This window comes from Dasypus novemcinctus, chromosome 7 (assembly GCF_030445035.2).
Source record: "Dasypus novemcinctus isolate mDasNov1 chromosome 7, mDasNov1.1.hap2, whole genome shotgun sequence".
Taxonomy (NCBI): Eukaryota; Metazoa; Chordata; class Mammalia; order Cingulata; family Dasypodidae; genus Dasypus; species Dasypus novemcinctus.
The window spans coordinates 57,108,006-57,127,821 of record NC_080679.1 but is presented as its reverse complement, the minus strand read 5'-3'; the positions used below and the strand labels follow the sequence as shown (position 1 = coordinate 57,127,821).

The 19,816-nt window shown below is 37.9% G+C and overlaps 2 long non-coding RNA genes across 5 annotated transcripts; one reads left to right on the top strand and one right to left on the bottom strand.

Annotated features, from left to right (window-relative positions):
• The first annotated feature begins 13 nt into the window (after positions 1–13).
• On the top strand, positions 14–19,605 carry LOC139439304 (uncharacterized). Of its 4 annotated transcripts, none has more exons than XR_011649239.1 (5): positions 14–826; positions 1,700–1,805; positions 6,442–6,502; positions 8,534–8,594; positions 19,344–19,605. It is a non-coding gene; the product is annotated as an uncharacterized lncRNA (long non-coding RNA). The 4 variants fall into 4 exon arrangements; XR_011649237.1 differs by having other exon boundaries at positions 1,700–1,815; XR_011649240.1 differs by having other exon boundaries at positions 1,693–1,805.
• On the bottom strand, positions 6,680–12,448 carry LOC131279175 (uncharacterized). The gene is made up of 3 exons (XR_009186531.1): positions 12,346–12,448; positions 11,677–11,714; positions 6,680–8,992 (listed from the first exon to the last, which is right to left on the bottom strand). It is a non-coding gene; the product is annotated as an uncharacterized lncRNA (long non-coding RNA).
• Positions 19,606–19,816: the final 211 nt, after the last annotated feature.

The following is a 19,816-nucleotide window of genomic DNA, read 5'->3' as shown; positions in this document are numbered from 1 at the left end:
CTGGAGGAGTCGCCGCCCGGGGCGCAAGCGTGCGGGTAACCACAAACAACTTGCACGAGCAGTGAGGCCTTGCACTCGACCGTCTCCATTCGCGGGTTTTCCTGGCTTGCGGGGAGCCGCGAGAAGGGGTCGGGGAGTTGGAGGTGCTGGGAAGGGGGAAAAGGTACACGGGCCCTCCGGGAACGACGTGGAGAGGGTTTGCGCAAGGCCAAGCCGCCCGTGCTGGAGGGGGGCGTTTGGCACCTGCTACCTGGCAATTCGGGGGAAGAAGATGACCGCCGGATGGTCACTGTGCGAAGGCTCCAGCCCGGGCTTAGAGGCCCGATTTTATTTTAAATGAAAATAATTTTAATATGTGTATTTAAATAAATATAATTCATTTCACAGAGACTGCTTTCCTAGGCTTCCAGTTCCGGCCCGCCTACAGCAGAGAATGTCTTTCCTTCCCAGGCGTACATAGCGGGGCTTCCCTCAAAGAAACAGAATCAAAGGACAGGAAGGGGGCGCAGGGATCAGAGTCCAGCCCTTTTCAGAGGAGTAAACGAAGGCTTGGAAAGGTGAAGTCCCGCAGAGAGTTAGTGACCCACCCCCCAGAACAGAATTGCAGTCTCCAAATCCTTCCTGGAGATGCAGCCAGAACCAAGCAGCCCAAGCTCCTCTTGCACACTCGCTCAGCCTTCGCCCACCCTGCACGTCCCCTCCCCACCCCTCCACCAACTGCCCCAGTATTTGACAAGCAGTTACCAGGAATACCGGTTATCCCAGTTGTGTCCCTGGAGCTGTCTCTCTCCACGTAAAGCCATTCGGTGACCTCCTGGAGGGGCAGGTGAGTGAGACTAAAGAACACCGTATTTAAGCCTGCCGTGCCTTTGCTTCTTTTCCCCCTGTGTGCCGAAACCTTCAGTTTACCAGCCCCTATTGCCAGCCGGTTACCTTACCCTTCTCAATCTCTCCCAAACCCCGGGAGTGGATCCTACACATTGGAATTCCCACCAGATTCCACACCTTGAGCTCCAAGCTGGACTGACACCCAGTCATAAAGGAAACACGCCTGAATATATGCTCTATATCTGTCCTCTACATCAGGAGCCCCACAGGTTTACGGGCGGGGTGCAGCTGGAATCGGTTGGGATGTGGTCTGGAGGGTAGAGATAGGGGATTTACCGTTTATCTGCTGCTGTCAACAGCTTTTTCCTTTTCAGGCCCTCTTTTTCCCCCTTCGACATAACACTCCCAAGTCCTTTGTCTTAACTCACTGGGAGGTTTTGGTTTGTCTTCTGAAGGTGGAGAATAGGGTCTTGTATCCATGAGAAGTAAACTAAAGTACACTTAAGGAACCCGCTGAAGAAGGGAACTGGCGAATTAAACCTTTCCACATTTATGGCGATCTCTTATTAGATATGAATTTTTGCGGGTTTGCAAGCAAGGCACAAAGGATAATGATGCTTTGCACACATTTCCCCAGCAAGTGTCTCTCAGCCACTAGGACCTCAAAATGCTTTACATCAATTATTATTAAAAAGGAATGTTGTGCTGATTCCAACTTCCAAGGGGCTAAGAGGAGGTTCAGTTGGTTAAAATTTTTTATTTCCGATTGACACTACCACAGAAGTGTTTTGGGGAGTAGTAGTAAAGTCAATGCATGCCTCAAAATGTGATACGAAGTCTCTGTTCTCTATTGTCACCATGGAGTACCCAGGAACCAAAACTGGAAGAAAAAAAAAAAAGGTGAAAAGAACAGATGGGAGACTACAGTGAAGCTAGTGGGAAGATCTTTTGGAAAGAAAACAAGCAAGATCCATAAGGTCAAAAACAGTGAGTTGTTTGAGAAGGGAAACCTAAAACTTAATTAATGGTAATAGTAAAGATACATTAGGTGGGGCTCATGAAATAGAAAGGAATTGAAAAGGAACCTAGAATAAATATCCTCAAAGTACATGCAAAATGCAAAACTACAGATATCTCCTGGCCTTGACTTTCTATTATAAAGTACTGCTTATATCACAACACCTGACTGACTATTCCTCTTTCAGAGGGAACATTTCACTGGTGGAAAAATAACTCTTCTTTTAAAAGTCATGTATTTTTTTCCAGAACTCAGAAAATACAACTTCCCTGACAATGTAATCATAACTAATAAGTTCATGCAAGTTTCAAATCAGTTTACCAAAAAACAGAAGCCCTAATGACTATTTTCTGTTCATTTTCAAATTTTAAGAAGTTTATGGGGAAAAAAAGTTAATGAATAAGCTAACCAACTTTTTAAAAATTTCAATGAGAGTGAAATATATATTCTAATTAAAAATTGATAACAGTATTTATGGTTGGGAAACAAAAGGGTTTTGTTATTTATTTTTAAATTGCTTTTTCACTTACCAGCCAAGCATCCTAAATTTCCTCTGCTATACCAGGACAAACACAGAGTAAAGAATGGCCTCCTTGGGAAACGGACTTGTCCCAGTGGTTAGGGCATCCGTCTACCACATGGGAGGTCTGCGGTTCAAACCCCGGGCCTCCTTGACCCGTGTGGAGCTGGCCCATGCGCAGTGCTGATGCGCGCAAGGAGTGCCCTGCCACAGAGGGGTGTCCCCCATGTAAGGGAGCCCCACGCATAAGAAGCGCACCCCATAAGGAGAGCCGCCCAGTGCGAAAGAAAGTGCAGCCTGCCCAAGAATGGCATTGTACACATGGAGAGCTAACACACAAGATGACACAACAAAAAGAAACACAGATTCCCCTGCCGCTGACAACAACAGAGGCGGACAAAGAAACAAGATGCAGCAAATAGACACAGAGAACAGACAACCGGGGTTGGGGGAGGGGGAGAGAAATAAAAAATAAATCTTTAAAAAAAAAAAAGAATGGTCACCTCTATGCTGTGCTAAAGAAAAGCAAGCAATAGGGTTATCTTCAGCTATTATAGGAAGAACTCAGCTATTACAGGAAGAGCTCAGCTCCAGAACAGAAATTCTGTTGGTGTGAAACTTTTTAGCATAATTTAGGAACTATAAAGCCACATTTCCATTTAACAAAATATTTCTCAGTTTTACAGGCATATTTCAAGAACTGTTGGGCATTTCCATAACCTGTAACTGACTAGACCCTTGAAAAAGTTAAGTTCAGACACCTAATTTAATTTACACACAGTTAAGTATCCTCCCAGGTCTTCATTTGTTTGAATATTTCAAATACCTTCAGCCTTGCAAAGTTTCTCATGAATGCTGACTCTCATGTCGCTCTCCCTCTCTTCACACATACATATACACATGTACATTCAGTAGTCTACTGCTTCTAGTTGGAACATTAAGTGCAGAATTCAGAAGATTCCAAAAGAAATATATTCCCAAAGCAAACCCATAGAGACAGAAAGCAGATTACTGGTTTCTAGGGACTAGGGAGAAAGAAGAATGGGTAGTGACAGCTTAACGGTTATGGGATTTCTTTCTGGGATTTTGAATGTTCTGGAACTAGAGAATGATGTTAGCTGTGCAAAATTGGGATGCATTAAAGCAATTGAATTATATACTTTAAAATGGTTAAAATGGTGAATTTTATATGAATTTTACCTAATTTTTTTTTAAAAAAGAGAAGTGTATTCTTAGAAGGAAAATATGTCATTTTTTCCAGTAATAGTGTTGAATGGGATAAATGTAGGCCCAGTGGACATCTTAACCAAAAAGAAAGCCAATGTGGAAAGAAAAAAAAGGTCGTTTTTTCCATCACACTGACTGGAAACTAAAGCATAGAAATAAGTTGATGGTTTACAGTTTTCTCCATGTACAATCAGAAAACATACAAATTCCACTTAATAAATGTTTCAGTCTTTCAACTTTTGCCATAGGTGGTTTCTTTTGCTGTCTAACCCAACTCTCCATGTTACAATGTAAAGTTCTTTGATCCTGTGTCCAGTAACACAGAAGACAGACTTAGCATTACCACATCAGTGTCTCCTTCACATTTTCAAGACTTTGCTTGGACTTGCCTTCCTCAGAGTCTACAGAGATGGGTGATTTAGCCTTTTCTCATAGTTCTATTTCTCAGGCATTCAGTCATTTTCATGATCATCTTGGCACCCATTTCAATGGCAAAATTTGCTTGTAAGCCTCTCACAGGAGAGAACACATAGGGCCTAACTCATTTAAGCAAAGCATTCCTGTTATGCATTCTCATAACCTCAGTCTCCACACTGCAAACTTTCTAAGCAGCATCTTGAAGCTGATTCCTACTAAACTCATCACACACATATTTGCATTCTGGGCTGTCAGCAAAAATTTCAGAGTGCCCTGATGTTTTGTTTAGGACACAGTCCACGTGTCCAGTGTAAGAGCACCTGTTTTTCCATCTCCCTCCTGACTCTAACCCATTAGGGATACGATCATTATGTCCATGAAGTTGCTGTTCTACTGTTTTGTTTGGTTGGTATTTGTTATAAAAGATAATGGTCTTTTACAACCATAGAATCCTGATTAGATGAAACTTCTAGTCTTGGGTCTGAGTTTGTGCTCACACCAACGAGTAAATAGTGTAATAAGGAAGATGCTAGTACTATGACGAAGACACTTACCATGTGTCCTGGGCAAATCCTACCTACCGTGCAGACACAATTAGAAATTATTGACTAGAATGAGCTATTTTGACCTTCAAGAAAAGTTAAAAATGCAATAAGAGGATCTTTCCCAAGGATATCTCGCTGTCAGAAATGTTTCACTGCAGCATCATCTACATTGAGCCACAAATCTAACAACAGATACCATATATTTGAGCACTACGCAATTGGTAAATATTGTGCAATGTGCTTATCAGGTATTTTGTCATTTCATCTCCATAACACCTCTATGAATTAATGCTATTATTCCCCATTGGACACACAAAAAAACTAAGACTAGAAGAGGTTAAATAACTCACCCAAGGTCACTAAGCTAGAGAGGGATAAAACTAGGATTCAAGCCTAGGCTTCTGTAACTGCAAAGTCCTTGCTCTTTCTTCTTTGTTACTCTGCCTCTCATCAACTTAATGAGCCCATTAACAACACAGTTGATGCCAATAAGCACAAATATGGCCATTTCTCCTTGTTAGCTTCCTTGAAGATGACACAGATTCCGATACCTCTAGTCTTGAAACTATCTTAATGCTGATGGTTGATCCCAGTATAAATCTTGAGGAAGGGAGGGTGGGAGCACTACTGGCTCTCTGGTGAAAGAATAGCTGGCTAATACCAGGAACCTTGGAGAACTTCCATGTGGTGCCTGCTTGCCCCAGTGATAGTCTGGTCCCCTTTTCAGAGCACTATATGGCTATAGATGGATAAAATAACATTAAATAGGTTGGTGAAAAGTTCAGTTTTTTATTTTTAGATATGAAAAGGGGAAACTAAGTTAAATAAACTATTTCTGTGGTTTTAAAGATCTTTTTAGACTGTTTACTACTGAAATTTTGTAATCAGTATTAAAATATATGGGAAGTAGGGCTTTATTTTATTTTGTAAAATTGTGTCCTTGGGCTACTTTACTTCTATCTAAGGTCTGTTTCCTCATTTGTAAAAAGACACAAAATTCATCAAAACTGTCTTTGATTCAATAATAATAATTAGCTCTAATCATGTTTTCCCTTTTAATGCTTTTCTGTATTTTCCAAACTTTCATAAACAAGCATGTATCACATATCCAGAAACAAAATGATTAATTAAAATTTTCTGTGATTTAATTCTTTCAACCACAAGAAGACTTTCTTGTATCAGTTTATGCCACTTCAACCTTAGAACAGGGAAAACTGCAAATTCTCTTCAAGGACACTGATCCAGAAATACTAATTAAATTAAACTTTAAAAAATCTGAGTTGCAATAATACTTTTGAAAGAAGAAACACCAAATATCTTTCTACTGTATATAAGAATATTATTTCATTTAAGAGGAAAATGGGTGATAGTTTTCTATACTTGATCTTGCACTTTGATTTATACCATTACTACACCTTTGGAAAATTCTGAGGTATTCATTAAGGCAACTTTTGATCCCTGTTTATTTCCAAAGTACTTTATCTATTCTCTGGATCCAAATATTACCAGGAAAAGTGATCTTAGCTTGGTAACTGCTTTGGTACTTCTGCACTTAAATTGTTTTAGTCCATCTGTTATCTGAAATATAACAGTGGATATTCAAAGTTTTGTTTCTCAATGACCACTGCATTTGCGTAGGGAGATTGATTTTCATTATGCACCTATAGACTTGTCAAAAATATAGAAAAAATGCTTCTAGAATTGATGGGCAAAAATATTTTCGTGATTATCAATCTCAATGAATGTGTTCTTTAACTTTTAGGTTTCATTTAATTGGGGAAATCTAGTTCAAGCTGACTTCAGCTTCTTCAAGGATTTTTTTCTTAGGTTTACCTGATCTTCCATCAATACTGACCCTTTCTATCTCCACTCTTTCCTTCTAATAGACAGAAATGGCCAATTAATGTGCTGTGGCAAGCTCAGGATCCCATTTCTTGTGGTCATGAGGTATGTGCTTTTAATATAATTTACTTTGTGTTCTCCTCAGCATTAAGATGGATCCATCCTTTGAAAAAAAACAATAATGCAGTATGAGGAAGTCACATTAGAAAACATTAATGTTTTGACTAATTTAAACTGTGAATGAAAAACACTGGGACTACAATTATCAATTTATGAGGATGTAGGTTTTCATTAAATCAGTTTATTTGTTTCTTCTTAAATACCAATTACTGGTAGACATGCCTAATTTGTTTTTCCTTTTCAGGTGCAATCTGCTGCCCTTTAAGGTAGATGTGGACTGATGTAGAATCATGATTGATTACGTATCAGTCCTTCATAGATGGACCATTTAAGCTAAAGTTTAACAGTAAGGGTAAAATAGTTTTAGGAAGATTCAAACAGAAGTCTCTTTTGTACTATTAAAAAAATGTCTCATTTTACAAGCAGTTGACTAGCTCAAACAAGGCTGTAATCAAAGCAAATTAAATCCATGTTTTATAAGCTTTTACTGAACTGATTATTAATTATTTAGGAAATAAACCCTCACTAAAATTTCTGAAATCACATTAAGGAGGTATCACTCTGTCTCTCTGTGTGCTATATGACCCCGTGGAAAATCTGGCACATTTTCTCTTTCTAAACTGATTACATTTTTTAAAGTACAAGGATATGACAATTCTTTATGATGTTTCTTGGTCACACATTTCAGAGACTGCCTCATCAGTGCCATTTATCCTAAACTGCTTTGCAAACCATAAAAGTATTTAAAGGCACCATAGGGGAAGCAGATGTGGCTCAAGGGATAGGGCTTCCGCCTACCATATGGGAGGACCTGGGTTCAATCCTTGGGGCCTCCTGGTGAAAAAGAAAGAGAAAGCGTGGCTGTGCGGCAAACCAGTGCCTATGCGGTGAGACAAGTGCCTGCATGAGTGCCTGCGCAGTGAGCCAAGAGCCAGGGAGCCGAGTACCCATGCAGCGAGCCAGTGAGGCATACAGCAAGATGATGATGCAACAAAAGAGAGACGAAGAGGAGAGTCAAGATGAAGTGCAGCAGAAACCAGGAACTGAGGTGGTGCAAGTGACAGGAGCCTCTCTCCACATCAGAGGTCCCCAGGATCCAATCCTGGTGAATCCTAAAGAAGAAAAAATGAGAAGAGAAGACAAAAAGAGAAAAATTTATGGAAGATCACACAGCGAATGGACACAGACAGCAAAAACAGGACAAGGGGAGGGGGAGGGGAAGTAAATACCTACATACATTTTTTTTTTTAAAGTATGGAGAGAAACACTATATTAAAAAAATAAAGGCACCATAGTACAAATGTTCTAAAAATGTCCTAACTGTGCCTTCTGGTCAAATTAACTAGCTCTTCATATAGAAATAAAATCAAAATAATATTTAGTTTCCACACTGCTAAAGCAAATACATATAATGGATTAGCTTTAAATAATGGGAATTTATTGGCTCACAGTTTTGAGGCTAGGAGGAGTCCAAATCAGATATCATCAAGGCAGTGCTTTCTTCCTGAAGACTGGAAGTCTGCTGGCAATCTTTGTCTTTGGTTCCTCTGTCACATGACAATTGCACATGGCATCCTCTACTGGCCTCAGCCTTCACTTTGGGGTTCCATTGACTTTCGGTTTCCAGCAGCTCCCTCTATGGCTTTTTATCTATCCCTGACCTTCCCTGTAAGACCTTCAGTAATAGGGTTAATACACATCCTGGGCCACATCTTATCTGAAGTAACCACATCAGAAGGTCCTATATTACAAAGGTTCACACCCAAAAGAATGGAATAAGCTTAAGAACATGTTTTTCTGGAGTACATAGTTCCAAACCACCACCCTAAAGCTTCTAGTTTTCTGCCAAACGTGTCTGTTGAAAGACAGTTCAGATATACAAGTAAACCTAAAAGTCCAACAAAAAATATAAACTGTCAGCTCAACCAACAAGGGAGTGAACAACTGTTTTGGGGGTAAGTTTAGAAGGACTAGTGGTCATAATCTCTCTCTGATAAATTTCCTTTATGTCTTCAGGTTGGCTGTGGGTGTAAATATTTTTCAAATTGTTCCTGCACAACTCTATCACCCCTGCAAGGTAAAGGAAACTTCTCTACTGGAACCCATTTGTTTTCAAATTATAAGAGGGAAGGAGATCATTCTGGACTATTTGAAATTAAGTTTTATTTGCTGCCTGTACTGTTAAGAAATTAGACACTTTTTGTTTTTGTTTTTTAAATCTTTCCAAGAACAAGACTATAAATCTGACTTGAGTTAACTGCAAGTACATCAACCCAAGATACAGACTCTGACTTTGGGACAAAAAGATAATTTGTAAACAATCACAGCTGCTTACCTCTCTGTCTTTTAGGAGGTGGCATGTCATAGGATAGGGTTGTGTATTCGACATCAGACAAACATGAGTTTGATCCATACTATACTCCTTGTTAGCCATGTGATGAGGTTACCTGAGTCTCTGAACTTCAGTTTCCTTTTCTGTAAAACGGAGATAATGTTTCTTGCATAGTTAATGTAGGACTTAAATGAGATGCTGCAAATATAGAACCTGGAACACAGTGAGTTTTCATATGTTAATTACTTCATCATCAGAATTTACGTATAAACACCATGGAAACCTATTAGAGAGCTACCTATTCACGGACCTCTACATTTCCTGAATCTGTGTTATGCTTTTTTAATGATCTAAACCCATTATCACCCCTTATCTGAGAAAGTTTTCCATTTGTTTATATTCAGTATTTTTTGTCTTAAAATTTGATTTTTTCAAACTTTCTGGGGGAAAAAAAAACCCTGTTTTGAGGGCCCATAAGTTATTAAGTTCATGCTCACTAGATCTCTATTTTTAATAATTTCATTCACTTCAACATTCCTCTTTTAAGTCTTCATGTTTACACATTAAAATCCTAATTTAAGGGTCATCAATTTGAAACATAGTGAGCCAATCTTCCTTCTGATCTGTGAAGGAGATAGTGGTACTGACTGGCCAAACCCCTGGCTCATTTCACAAGTAGGGTGGTAAATGTATGCAGACCACCTACCCTAAAAGCAGGGGTGATCATGGGATGGGGGGGTATAAATTAGCCACTGAACTGAATAACTGGGACCATTCTGCAGGAGGATGTGTCAACCTTGCTTAACATTGTATCGCTGGTGCCTAGCACAGTGCCTGTCAGAGTGGTTGCTTACAAAATGTTTGCTGACTGACTGATGAATGAAAGAGCAAATGGCACCGTTGAAAAATCAATCCATGTATAATCTCGGATAATGTGCTATAGGTTATAGCTGCCTGTTTACACTTGTTAGCAATTATTTCATCTTCAAATAACAGAATACTCATTCAAAGTGGCTTAAATAAGGCTTATTTCCCCCATTTTAGAGGAAGGCACTTGCAGGTGTGTTGGCCATATGAATCTATGATACCAGGTTTTGAGGATCTGACATTTTCTTGGAATTTTCAGGGTTCCAAGACTGCTGCAGGAGCCCCAAGCATCATGCCCTTCTATAGTCACATTCAAAGGCAGGAGTAAGTAGAGGTACAGGACAGAGGGTTTCCCTTAATCTGCTGTCTCTTATCAGGAAGGAAAATATTTCGCAGGCGTCCTCTAGGGGATTTCCCCTTAAAACCTGGAGATCCCAACTAATACCCAAAAAGGGGTTCCATTAGCAAGGAATAAAAGTGGAGCAGAAATGACTCTTGCCATTCAGTCTTTAGTGTGGCATCAGAATCACCTGGAGGCCTTCTTAAAACTCTGTTCTGTTGATATTCCTTGTTTTTTGTTTTTTAAAGATTGTTTATTTATCCTCCCACCCCACCCCCGCCATTGTCTGCTTTCTGTGTTCATTTACTGTGTGGCTATAACTAGACATAGAATTGGTGTTTTTTTACTTACCCCTCCTAGACTTGAATGTAGAATTAAGGAAGTGTTGCTGAATTAAAATGCCATGTATAAGTGCTTCTGAATTTTCATCAGTACCTGTGATTTTGTCAGTATTTCTGATGAAGTATATAAGAATATTTTTTTGCCTTCAGAAAGGGAATAAAATTTATTCCAACAAATAGAAATAAATTGATATAGATTTGTTTTGAAAACTTGTTCCTTTTATTGTGAGCATGAGACTATCTTGAGTTTATGATTGCTCTGCTAATCAGTGTCCACAAGAACAAAATCATGGTTCAAAAAGTGAAAACTTCAGTTTTCTAATATCAACATAAACTCTCAAAAAAGCGGACTTCAATCTTTTGAAAATTTGGTTTAGTTAAACTACTTATTTATGAAAACAAAACCTTGGTCTCAAGATTCTGTTTTTGGGGTAAATGAAGAAATACAGGGTTTTAGGAAATATGTAGTCCAAGTAGTAGCTATGACTTAAAAGCGTTTTACTATGTGAGGAGATTCTCTAGAATGTTATTAGTGAAAGTAGTATTGCATAGTTTTCAGACATACTGTTTTAGGTAAAGGGCATCAAACATCAAAAATATTAAAATTTGCCCATGTCATAGCAAGAAGTCTTAGATTAAAATTCCTTCAAGAGAAAGCACCTGTTTCTAGTAATTTCTTTTAAATGAGTACTTATGATTATAATTGGGGTAGAAGAATAAAAAATATTTGTCCATTTCCCCACTATAATTGTGCCTCCAAATATATTTATATTTTAAAGACAAGACAAATATAAGAATAAATATGGCTGTCAAACTAACTCTCCTCTCATATCTACCTTTTAAAAATAGCTAATATTAAAACTAAAGGTCATTATCTTTTTTCGTTTAAAAAAGTATATAGGTTTACAGAAAAAACATGCATAAAATACATATACCACCCTATTATTACTACCTTACATTAATGTGGTAATTTGTTAAAACTCATGAAAGAGGGACGCAGATGTGGCTCAACCAGTTGGGCACCTGTCTACGACATGGGACGTCCCAGGTTTGGGTTCTGGTGCCCTCTAAAAGAAGATGAGCAGATGCCACACCTACCACACCAAACTAGACAATGAACCCACCACAATGAGCTAGACACCACACTGAGCTAGACGCCACAATGAGCTAGACACCACTCCCACCACAATGAGCAGATGTCTAAACAAGCAAATGCCACAGTCCAGCAGACACTGCAGCCCACAAGGAACAGATGTGGCTCAGGCCATTGGACACTCACCTCCCATGTGGAGGTCCCAGGTTCGGTTCCAGTCCCTCCTAGAGAAGGTGAGCAAACAATGAGCAGACATATGAGAGTACCACTTGGGGGGGGGGGGAGGGCATAAATAAAACAATAATAATAAATTAATACATCTTCTTAAAAATTCACGGAAGAATATTTTTATAATTGTACTATTAACTAGATAATTCATTATTTATAATAGGCTTCACTGTTTTGTACAGTCCTATGTTTTATCTTTTAGTTTTTATTCTAGTAACATATATATGACCTAAAATTTCCCCTTTTAACCACATTCACATATATAATTCAGTACTGTTAATTATACTCACAATGTTGTGCTAGCATCATCACCATCCATTTCCAAAACTTTACAGTCAACCCAAACAGAAATTCTGTACAAATAACACATTAAATCCCCATTCCCTACCCCCAACCCAGCCCTTGGTAACCTATATTCTACATTCTAACTCTATGAGTTAGTTTATTCTAAGTCTTTCATTCATATCAAAGAGATCATACAATATTTAACCTTTTGGGTCTGGCTTATTTCACTTTACATGATGTCTTAAAGTTTCATCCATGTTTTGAATGTATCAGAACTTCATTCCTTTTTACTGCTGAATAATAGTCTATTAATATTGTAAATATATACAATATTTTATTTACCCATTCATTGGTTGATGGATACTTGGGTTGCTTCCATTTTTGGGCAATCGTGAATAATGCTGTAATGAGCACCAGTGTTCAAATATTTGTTCGAGTTCCTACTTTCAGTTCTTTCGGCTATATACTTAGGAGTGGGATTGCCAGATCAGATGGTAATTCTATAATTAGCTTTCTGAGGAACTGCCAGACTGAAAGGTCATTAACTTTTAAATGTTGTGTGCTATAAAAGGTAGCCACTAAAAACACCTTAATATAGTTATTCATGGGTGGGTTTCCCACACTTTTAAAAGTATGTGCCAGGCAATATTAGGTGGTAATATAACAAGTCATCAAATAACTTGTATTACTATTCTATATTCTAGTAAATAATAAGGATATTCAGATATGACCAGGATGTAAGATTTTTCTGGTAAGACTGGAATAATTCGTGGGTAGCATCCTTAAGGTTTCATAGTTAGTAAATTATGTAAAATCTGAAGATTTTGATATTTGATTTTTTTCTCTTTTACCTCACATTTTTAGAACTTATTTTCCATACTACAACTGATTGGGTGTTAGGTCCTTGGAATCTATATAAGAGAATATCATTCCTGGGTCTGTGTTTATGAAGTGAAGTCTGTCTGAATAAAATTGTCAACTGAATGTTAAAATCTTTGGCTGACAGTGGGTGGGTTGGTTGGTTATGTGGTTCATTTGTTTATTTTTGGTTGGTGATTTTTTTTCTTTATATTTTTTAAGTAACACACAAACCTAAGGGATAGTTCCCATTGCTCATTGATTGTTTAGAAATGAGATCTTATTATGGTAATTAATCATAATTAAGTTTCTATCACTAGAAAGTAATAACATTTGATTTCTTCAAGAACTGATGTCTTTCAGGATAAAACACAATCAAAGTGGTTGTGACTGTTAAAGCAAACCACTTATCTCATTTTTACCACTTTTCTTAACAGGCAATACTTTATAATAAAAGTCAATTGGAAATGAATTAAATTTTATGTATGTTTAGTATTAATGTCACATGTTGCAGAAGCATTATATAACATTGATATTAAGTATATATACGTAATAAAGAAAAAATTATTATACCCAGTAATTAAAATAATTTCCAAAATACAACTATAGTGCTGAACCTTTTCATATGCAAAAACAACATTAAAGCCCCTACAACCAATAGATTTAAAATGGCATGATTTAGCTTCTATAATTAAAAAAAAATAACCATGAGGTGCAGCGATGCTCAGAGATGTATTCACCAAATGCAATGAATGTCTCATGATGAGGGAGGAGAATGTTGCTATGGGGGGAGCAGTGGGGTGAGGGGGTTGGGGGGTGTATGGGGACCTCATATTTTTTTAATGTAATATTTTTTAAAAATGAATAAAGACAAAAAAATAAAAAATAAAATATTGGCAAAGCCAAAAAAAAAAAAAACGAATAAGGGAAAAAATATTTTTAAAAAATAGAAGTGATTAAAGAGTAATGAGTTATGGAAATTTCTTTCTTTCTCTGTACATAAAGTGAGTAAGGCAGACTTCACAAAGTTTTCTTTCTGCTCTATTTGGATATAATGTAGAACAATGTGTGGTCATTTGTCAGATGACCAGAAGCTCGAAAGTATGTGAGATTCTGAAATCTAGGACCGAAGCCAAGAAATAGCTAAGACTCTCAGGTCTTGGTAAGGCTCTCAAGTGAGACTAATCCCTCCTTGGAAATAGTCTGCTCACACTATTACATTACCATTTTAGAAATATTATTGCATTCCCAAGATGTCCATTCCATAAGAAGTGATGTTCTTTTGCAAGTAAGCACTAGATATTCAGATGGCAAGTATTTTAGCCTTATCTAATAGTGCTAAGGAAGCCATTATAATTCCTCAATATGTATGATCAAAAGGTAAATTTGAAGTGCCTACCTCTCTTTGATAATTCTCTAGACCTTTAATAGATGTGCTGAAAACAAATAACAGTGAAGTGTGGTTATAGAACAGTTCCTCATAATTAATTTTAATCTTTGACCAAGAAGATAAGTTTTGCTAACTCTGCTCAGAATAAGATCTTTTCAAGAGATAGGACTATGGCTCTAATTGGGTTTCAACTATCCTATTAGAAATCAATTTAAAGAAATAAATTAATCAAAATAAAGGGCAAAGAAATGAGGTCAACTGAGGAAAACTGTGAGGCACAGTTTACCAATCTCAGTAGAAAAGAGTAGAGAGTTTTTATTCCTCTATAAACCTTGGGACAACTGAAAAGGTTAGGAGAAGAGGGAGGAGGAGCTGGTGCTGACTCTGAGCTGGAGGAGGGGGTTGTGAAAGGGGGCTGGGGGGTTGCTTCAAGGTTCTAAGCAGAGTTGGGGGAGGGTGCATCTTTGTTACTTGTCAACAGATATTTATGCAGCTCCTATGAGATGACAAGCACTGCCCAGGATGTGGAAATAGAGCAGTGAATAAAACAGACAAGACTCCTGCTCCCATGAAGCTTATGTTCACCATGACAAACTCATAGTTTGGAAATTAGTCCTCTACACTGTTAGAGAGGAAAAGGTGTTGAGGGTTGGATGGGGACCTGACACCTCTGCACCAGGCTCTGGATTCTACCTCGGCCTTCTCAGGTGATATGCAGCCTTGTGGGTCTAGCAGGCAAGACTTGGAGAGCTACAGAAAATTCCTGCTCTTCCTGCTTTGGATCCTAAATAGATAAGACAAAAATAAGGACTATATCTTAGTTTGCCAGGACTGCAGTAACAAAGTACCATAAACTAGGTGGCTTAAAGCAACAGAAATGTATTGTCTCACACTTCTGGAGGCCAGAAATCCAGAGTCAAGGTGTGAGCATGGCCATGCTTCCCTCAAGTCCATAGGAAATACCTTTTCCTTGCCTTTCCTAACTTCTGGCTGTGACTTGCCAGCAATCCATGATGTTCCCCACTTCACTCATCACATGGCATTCTCCCCTCCATCTCTTCTTTTTCTCTGTCTCTGTCCAAAGTTACTCTTCTTATAAGGACACCAGTTATATTGGATCAAGTATCTACCCAACTCCAGTATGATCTCATTTTAACTTGCCTAATTCCATCTATAACAATCCTATTTCCAAATAAGGTCACATTCTGAGGTACCTGGATTAGAATTTCAACATATCTTTTTGGGGGACATAATTCAATCCATAATTGTTATTTTTATAGACTACTGATTTTGAGCTATCATAGAAAGACTTAGGGATCTTCAAATGGGATATACAGACACATAGAAGGCATTCAATAATTTTCTTTAGAATGAATGAATGATAATTTTTAAAACTGTCAAAAAATCAGCTTATTATTTTGTATTTACTATAAGACATGAAGTTGGCAGCAGACTTGGCTCAGTGGTTAGGGCATCCGTCTACCACATGGGAGGTCCGCGGTTCAAACCCTGGGCCTCCTTGACCCGTGTGGAGCTGGCCCACGGCAGTGTTGATGCGTGCAAGGAGTGCCCTGCCACACAGGGGTGTTCCCGCATAGGGGAACCCCACGCACAAGGAGTGCGCCCCGTAAGCAGAGCTGCCCAGTGCCAAAGAAAGTGCAACATGCCTAAGAATGGCACTGCCCACACGGAGAAATGACACAACAAGATGACGCAGCAAAAAGAAACACAGATTCCCGTGCGGCTGATAAGGATAGAAGCTGACAAAGAAGACGCAGCAAATAGACACAGAGAACAGACAACCGGGGTGGAGGGAAAGGGGAGAAAAAATAAATAAATAAAGACATGAAGTTATCTAATACTATATAGAAGTCTGTCTTATTTTCCCTCTTAAATAGAGGGAACACACCTGGATACATCCAGTACAGAAAATGCTTAGAGAATTTAAGGTAGGATGTGGGGCTACTTTAGGCAATCACTCCAGTTTCTTTCATTCCTGAGAAGTTCCTTAAAAGCAAACAAACAAACAAAATGAACCCACAGAGGCCCTTCACCTGAGTGTGGACACCATATTACCACAGATTACAGGAATGGTCCTGCATCTTCAAAATGAATGATATTGAGGGTCCAAGAGTGAACAGTGAAGATTATTCTCCTTTCTATACTTCCTATACCCCAAGGAACAAAGTTAATGGGGAAGAATTTTATTTGCTTAGTAAAAACAAAAGAAAATTGTCCATGGATTTATCTTCTAAAGGGAATAAAGGAGCTATGTCTCAACAGACACCTTACCGAGAAAGGTTTGTTGATTGTCCAGATAATTTCATTGGAAGAAATTCAATATTGAAGAACAGAAATATAGTTTCATAATTTTCAAACTATCAAACACGAAGAACATCCAAATATAGCACTGATTTTTAATTAGCTAAAGAATATTATGCATAAATATTAACTGTTTCTATTGGTAATAATAGTACAGATTTTTTCTTTGCACATTCTCATGCTACTATATTCCTTGTTTAACTTCTCTGTCAGTAGTTTACTTACAGCCTAGATAGAAGGAAAGGATTTTAATTTCGTCTACTTAGAGTAAATTTTTAATTAGCTTCCCAAAAAAAGTAGAAAAGGGAAACCAATATCAAGTACAAAAGCAAAACCAAACATAGAGCTGGGGAAGTTACCTCATTTAGACTGATACCTTTTTACACCAAGTAAAGATGCTGGCCATCCCATACATGCGGTTGAGAGCAAGGAGGAGGTAAGCAGAAGTCCAGGACATGGAAAATGGGCAGCTTTTTTGTACTTTATGAATCTAAGCTTCATAGTAAAACTTCATTATTCCCTCCAAATTAAATGACACACCTACATTAAAATATAAATCCAAAACACATTCCAGAGACATGTGCAAACATATAATAATTTCTTAATTATCCTTGCAGATAGGGAACAGTGGTAAAGATAACCCAAAATATCTTTTAAAAAATCATTTTAATTGGCCTTTGGACATTATATGATAAGAAAAGTTGATGAGCAATAAGCACTACTGCCTCAGGATTACTGTTAGTAGCTGTTTTCCTCATTCTTCCAAGCAGTTTATGCCTAGTGTTGATGGAAACTGAAGAGACATAATGGATCCCTAGTAAAAAGCAAAGTTCTGAGGATGTATGAAAGATGAGAAGTATCCATCTCTAAGATATCCTCTAATCTAACATTGTAAGATCTGTGTTTGGAAGACAAGGAAGTTAACAGGAGAATGACTGAGTTACCAATCTCACAGAAGAGGAAAGAGGAATTTTCTAAAAACCTTTGATCTTCAAAGTCAGAAATAAATATGAAATGAATTTATGAGAGGAAGCCAACCTGGGGAGTCTACCAGGTGGCAAGAACTAACTGGCTTAGAACCAGCTGGCTTATGAGCAGAGAAACATTTATTATTTCAATTAAAAGAAAGGTGAGAGAAGAGTTGATCTGTAATAATTTAATATTGGAAAAATTCAAATATTTAAAAAAGGAATTTCTACATATTCACATCAAAAAAGTCATGGCCCACTCAAATACCCACAGATGATTATGTTTTCAGTGTGTGATACATAAGTCAGGTTAAGCAAATCTAGTTCTAAGGCATATTTATCAGGTATAATTCATGACAGAGTCCCATGCTGGAACTAGGGTAAAGCCCGAGGCTTCTGCCCCTTCCAGAATAACCATGTGGTCAGCCACAGGATAATTAGGTGAGCATAGAAAGGCTGTGAACTTCTTGAAGGCAGAAACTGGGTTTTATTCATCTTTGGAAGCCTAGCACCTCGTGCAATGCTTAGGACACATTGTTGATTAATTAATGAATGCACATCTTATAAGCATATAACCATAGGTAGTTATTTGGGCTGGGAATAAATCACAGACTAGAATTCGAATTATGTTGGTAACTTGTTCTGTGAACTTTTATGAGTTGATTCTTCTCCATTTGGTCATCTAAAAGGCTGTCTCACATGGCCTATTAGGATGTTTAATGCATCTAATGTGCATTGAAGTCCCCATTTAATAGAGCCAAATAACTACTATTATAAACTGAAGAACTCATTCTGTATATTTACCAAGGTGCCTTTCATCCAAATACTTGAAAACATTTCCAATCATGGCATATTACTCCTTATACTTTTCTAAAACCATAACACATTTTAAGAACTAAAAATGTTTTTCTAGCTCTCATTTGTAATTATTATTTTTATCCAAGTCCAGATGGCTTCACTATATTACAACATTAAAAGTCTTTCCCTGCTTGCTTACCTTTATCAGAATTAATGAAATATCTACATTGAAAGGGATATTAAGTAGAAAGAGGCGCTATAGTAGATCCTTTGCTCACTCAAAATCAAGGCCAGTATAACTTTAATACATCTGTTCATTGTATCCAGACTCAGGCAAATCTGAAGAAAATGTTTGCCATTATCCAGAAATTCACTATCTTTAGACTATCACTAATCCTTGGGTACATGGAGCAGTTCTAGGGGTTTGCTGGCCCGGAAACACCAGAGAACAGCCATGCTCAGTGAAAGAAACCTGAGTCCTCAGTAATCCCTAAAACCCATTCTTTTCTTCTAGTGTCTGAGGAGCCAGGGAGTCAACAAACAGGTCACTCTCAAAGAGCCCTCCACTTCTGCTTCTTAAATCCAAGCTAGCCTTCAATATTGGAACTTCAGTCCTTTCTAGGTATCCATCTGAGGGTCACTTGTTACTATAGTTTTAGCACAATGAGGTCCATTTCACAATTGGTGCAAAACCCCCTTGACTTCACTGCTGAAAAGAAGGAAAATGTTAAGAAAAACACAAAGAAGGCAATAGCCAACAATAGATTCAAGAAATGGTTATATCTGACAAAATCTTTTACATAAAGGTGCATTTGTATTTGTATTTGTATTGCTTTTCCAGTTCTGTGTTTAACATAAAGCAATAATCATTTTGAAACCTAAAATACATGTAAAACTTGTATTAACAGAGGTTTTTTGTTGTTGTTGTTGGAAAAGGAAAAGTTGTAAGAGACATTTGTTGGAAATTCAAAAAGAACTAAATATATATTTTTGTTTCATAACAGTTGTAAAAAGAAGTAGAAAATTTAATAGTTGACAATAAAAATCTGTTTATGTGGGAAGCGGCTGTGGCTCAATCAGCTGGGCTCCTGTCTATGATATGAGAGGTCCTGGGTCCCTGTCCCGCGCGCCGCGGAGAGCTGACAGCCCGTGCACCGCCGAGAGCTGGCGCAGCAAGATGACGCAACAAAGTGAGACAAACAGACACAGGAAGAATGCGCAGCGATTGGACAGAGAATAGGCAGCAAAAAACAAGCTGCAAGGGGGGGGAGTTAAATAAATAAATAAATATTTTTTAAAAATCTGTGCGTGTGTTTTTCTATACATTTAAATTGATAACTTTTTCTCCAAATATAATAAATTTTAAAAGACAGACCATTTAAATTCAGTAGCCCTGTTTTAGTTTGCTAAAGGTTTCCAATGCAAGATACAAGAAATAGGTTGAGTTTTATAATAGGAATTTATTAGGGTAAAAGCT